This window comes from Sphaerodactylus townsendi, linkage group LG04 (genome assembly GCF_021028975.2).
Source record: "Sphaerodactylus townsendi isolate TG3544 linkage group LG04, MPM_Stown_v2.3, whole genome shotgun sequence".
Classification (NCBI taxonomy): Eukaryota; Metazoa; Chordata; class Lepidosauria; order Squamata; family Sphaerodactylidae; genus Sphaerodactylus; species Sphaerodactylus townsendi.
In genome coordinates this window covers 85,013,061-85,018,248 of record NC_059428.1, presented here as the reverse complement: position 1 = coordinate 85,018,248, position 5,188 = coordinate 85,013,061, and the positions used below count along the sequence as shown (strand labels likewise).

The following is a 5,188-nucleotide window of genomic DNA, read 5'->3' as shown; positions in this document are numbered from 1 at the left end:
AATGAAACAACCCCTTGAAGGTAGATTAGGGCTGAGGATGTGTGACCAGACCATGGTCATCCAGTGACCTTCCATGGCAGAGTGGGATTTGTCTGTGTTGGGTCTCTTGGAACCGTAAGCCAGTAAACAGACTCTGAAGTATCGTATCAGTAACGTTTATTGAAGGGTATGTAACGAAGCACCGTAACGAAAGCTTAAAAACTGTGACGGCACTTTCGGCATTTCACGGTCTCCTTTATCCCCTGCGAGAAGGCCCCTTTCCCGATTTTCCCAAAGAGTTTGTGAAAAACAGTTTTTCAGAGCCGAACTGCCCCAAGGTTGGCCATGGAGAATGCGCAACAGAAAGCTGAAGTCGGCCCGCTTGAAATGCATAAAGGAAAAGGCGAGACGCTGTGATTGATATCTTCCGGTGGAAAGAGCCAGCAGCAGGAAGCGCGATCCTTGGATCCGGCAACTCTGCTGTGTGCTAGGCCCCGGCACCTTTTATAAGGAAGCGTGTATAGGAAGCCCGGGAGAGCGGGGAGAATATCCATATGATACATGACATCATGGGGTTGCTCACGATGCGAAGGAGGAAACGCTCGCTGTCTGGGTCTAATCCATACCTGAGGGGGCAGGCGCCCCTTTGTCCCTTTGTCTGCGGAGACCTGGTGACCGTGAGTCAGGTAGTTCATGACCTGTGACTCACGGGGGTTCTGGGGATGGGGGAGCGTGTGCTCCAGAAAGGGTTTGCACAGATGGCACAGCAGGCATTCCATGCGCTCTTTCTGAGGTTCTGCTGGGTTCGCGGAGGCTCACCCCTACAGAAAAGCCACCTGGCTTCCTGCCCCACGAGATAACAGATGTAATTCTTTCCTCCTGGGACAGAAGTATCAGGGGGAGCCTAGTTGTATACAAAGCAGGTGAAGCCAAAAGTAAAGGCCAAGGAAATAATGCACAGATGGCAGTGGTTGCATTTAGCAGGCTGGTTACATGTATCTTTCCAGCAGCATTGGATTTGTTGTTTTAAGCAGTTAACATTGGAATTGGGGACACATCTCAATCACCTCGATAACTTCCCCTGTGACAGTCTCCCAGGTCCTACTCTGGAAGCTCAAACCTCCTGCCCCACACCAGCTGGGACTCATAGTATAGGTTACAAAGCTGGATTATTTACACTTCCAACGAAGTGCAAACACGCGATTGTCTCTGTGCACCCCACCTAACTGCCGACGGCTGCATTTTTTAAAGAAAGTTCCCTTCGCATGGAGTTTATGTTCTATTTATGTTATTTGTAGTCTGCTTTTCTCACTTGGACTCAACAGAGATTAAGCACTAAGAAGTGAGCCGATAAGCAATAGGTCGTGGGACAGTAAACAATGTAATAGGATTGCTGAACCAACCAGAAATCCTAAAAAACAGATCTGAAACAAAGTCCAAGTATTAACAGGACACATTAAATGATGCAAAAATTCTCTAGAAGGATCCCCGGCTTTCTGCAAACTGCGTGCAGAAGTACAAACCATTGTAGTCCCTAATATTTATTTTTTCCTGTCACACTGAGAATCATTTAGTACATGTCCTATCCTATTGCCTGCATACAAAAACCTACTGAACAATTCGGTCTTGCATTGTTTTCGATCTGGGAGCAGAGCTTGTGGTTCTTGCAAACCTGCTCCATCTGAGCAACGCTGCTAGCAGCAGCGACGCCTCTGAAATTAAATAGCTCGGACGTCTTAGTACAGAATGTCTACAGGCGGCTGAGGCTAAAGGGAACCACTCTGCGCCTGCCCCTTGTGCCAGTCGTCGCGGTTACAAAACACAAGATCTTGGGAAGGAAACACACGCACACACACACACCACTGCCGTGCATTGATGTCACCAACAACCAATCCTCCCCCCTGCAGCTGTTTCATAACTGCAAACACCGGAACCTGCGTGACTCCTGCGGCTGCCAAGGGAGAAGGCCAGGCCTGCCCTTGGGAATTAGACCGAAAGTTCCCAGCCGTGGGGGGACTGTCCTCGGCTTAGGGGAGAGGGAGGAGGGCAGAAGGGGCACCTGGCTCGAAGGGGGACAGGAGAACGTGCGGCAGCAGGCAGAGACAGCCAGCGTCTGGGTTTGCCAGCAGGAGAAATCAACAGGGAAGGAGACGGCGGGTTGGAAATCTCTCCCTTAGACCGCTTCCTTTTCTCCTCACCTGGCCTCAAATCACATTGGAGAGGGGGGATTCAAGGTGCATCCAGGCCAACCCTTTTGCACCTAGAAGGCGATCCACAGAATAACAGGACACTGCCAGTCAGCCACTGGCGGGGGTGGTGAGAAAGTGTCGTCAAAGTTGCAGTCATCTTGTGAGAACTCAGAGGTGGTTTGCCTTCGTGCAGCAGCCCTGAACTTCCGTGGTGGTCTCCTAGCCAAGTATTAAGCTCAGCTGGCCCAGCTTAGCTTCCGGCATCCACGATGAGAGATCAGGCTAGCCCTCCGCCACCATCCAGGTCAAGGCGACAGAGGTGGTTTGTCAGCGCCTCCAGCACCCAGCTACCCTGGACTTGTGCGTAGGCGGTCCCCCGTCCAAATGCAATCAGGGCCGACTCTTCTTATCTTCCAGCACGTCTGAGGAGACTGGGCCGGCCTGGGAGATTCAGGAGCCGCAACCAGGGGAAGCAATATGAAACCAGCGAAGTCGGAGCCCCGGTCACAACTGTGCGGTGTGGCGCAGGGCTGGCTGTTTGCTCCGGAGCGGTGGCCTCGGGGGCTTTCGACAAGCGTTCATACGGAAGTTAGGTACAAGTATTACGCCCGAACCCACCGTGCTAGGCTTACCAGCTGTAGTCGCCATGCCTGCCAACTGTTTGATCAGCGTGGCCTACTTAATAGCTACCAGGCTGGCGCTGGCTCTCTCTTCTTCGGGCGGCCCGAGAGGGCAACCACGCTTCTCCGGGAAGTCTTTGCCCTCATGGCCCCAGCCTACTGGGCGGTGCAGTGGAGTCCGGCTTTGGACACAGTCTCATCGGGCAACTGTCTTAGACCAGTGGGCGACCTTGTTGGCGAATTTTTCGCGTGGGCGGCTGTCTGGTGCCACTTCCTGGAGCACGGCTGGCAGCCTAACACCTTCTTTGCTATGGAAACCGTTTAGCTGTGGGAGACTGCGGCCTGGCTGTTCTTCACCCCCAAGGGTTCGAGCTGGCATTGGAAGCACATATAGTCATAGTGGTTTGGAAAGTACTCCAGGTGCAACATCATTTGGGTGACGCCACATCCATGAACATCGTGGTGCTGGGAATGATCTCTTACCTAGGTTTTGTGTCTCTCAAGCTATAGGACCACGCAGGCTGGCCCACTGGACCCCTTTCTCCCGGCTCACTGGCCACTTTTGGTCCAAGATCTGTGGCGTGCTACAATTCCACTGTGCTTTCCTCTTCTGCTCCAGACTGAGCAAACAATGTGCTCAGTGAAGTAATTTCATGGCCTTTCACCAGTCAGAGGACAGAGAGCAGCTAATGGCAACTAACAGGGGACGTGACTGTTGTCGAAGGCTTTCATGGCCGGAATCACTAGGGCAGTGATGACGAACCTTTGGCTCTCCAGATGTTATGGACTACAATTCCTACATCAGCTCTACCAATTGGCCATGCTGGCAGGGGCTGATAGGAATTGTAGTCCTCTAACATCTAGAGTGCCATAAGGATTGCCACTACAGCACTAGGAGTGTTATGCGTTTTCCGAGGTTGTATGGCCGTGTTCCCAGTAGCATGGCGTTTAGCCTGCATCTGTGGCTGGCATCTTCTGAGGATCCTCTGCGTCTACAGAAGGGCAGTCAAGGTGAAGCTGTGGGTGAGGGAAGAGCTTTGCAAAGTCTCTCCAATTTTACTTCTTTTACCCAAGCGTCCGATCCCAGGGCCACGATCTGCTACATATAGAATCACTCAGAAGAACCCCCCCCCCAAAAGAAAGACGGTTATTCCACTCATTCTTAAAGGCAGCTCTTGCCACCACTCCCAATTACACTCTAGGAAATTGACTTTAGCCTCTGAGGAAGAAAATGTGCATGAATCTTCTTGTACTGACCTGGAGCAGCTGGTCTATCCAAGGTCAGTGTTGTCCACTGCTGATGTGAAGCAAGGTCTTGAGGTGTGGGGTGGACTGTCAGCTGAATCTGAACAGCCAGTCTGATGCAGCAGCGAAAAAGGCTGACATGCACTTTCCAATCCACTTTTGCAGCTGGATTTTTGCTGTGCAAAACAGCCAAATCCGCACTTGCAAGCCATTGTGGAAGTGGATTGAAAGAGCTTTATTCTGCACGTAGCGGAAGTGCCCATGTTTTTGAGGGTGTATCAACAGGGGGCATCACCTCCAAATCATAAGATATGCAGTCCGGCTGTGCGCTGCATTAAGTCAGGCCTGCGCCTGGAGTACCATGCAGTTCAGGAGGCTTCACTTCTAAAAGGGTGTGAGCGGGCGGTGAGGTGCAGAAGACGGCGGCGAGGGCGATCAGGGGCCTGGAGGCGGAGACCGACCCCTGTGAGGAAAGGCAGGAGGACTTGGGAGTGTTCAGTCTGGAGAAGGGGGACCGCGATGGCACCCTCGAAGTATCTGAAAAGGAGCTGTCACTCCAGAGGGGCTTTGCTTTCACATCCTGCATGTGAGCTCCCAAAGGCACCCTGTGGGCCACTGCGAGTAGCAGAGAGCTGGACTAGATGGCCCCCCCCCCCCATGCCCCGCCCCCGCCAACGCCCGGCCCCCCCCCCGCCCCCCCCCCCCCCCACCCCCCCCCCCCCCCACCCCCCCCCCCCCCCACCCCCCCCCCCCCCCACCCCCCCCCCCCCTCACCCCCCCCCCCCAACCCCCCCCCCCCCCCACCCCCCCCCGCCCCGACCCCCCCCCCCCCCCACCCCCCCCCCCCCCCACCCCCCCCCCCCCCCCCCCCCCCCCCCCCCCCCCCCCCCCCCCCCCCCCCCCCCCCCCCCCCACCCCCCCCCCCCCCCACCCCCCCCCAACCCCCCCCCCCACCAACCCCCCCCCCACCCCCCCCCCCCACCCCCCCCCCCCCCCACCTCCCCATAACCCCCCCAACATCCCCCCCCCCCCCCACCCACCACCCCCCCCCCCCCACCCACATAAGAACAAGCCAGCTGGATCAGACCAGAGTCCATCTAGTCCAGCCCTCTGCTACTCGCAGTGGCCCACCAGGTGCCTTTGGGAGCTCACAGG

The 5,188-nt window shown here is 55.5% G+C and overlaps 1 pseudogene; it reads left to right on the top strand.

The window, feature by feature from the left end:
- The first annotated feature begins 324 nt into the window (after nucleotides 1-324).
- On the top strand, nucleotides 325-3,432 carry LOC125431330 (annotated as a pseudogene).
- Nucleotides 3,433-5,188: the final 1,756 nt, after the last annotated feature.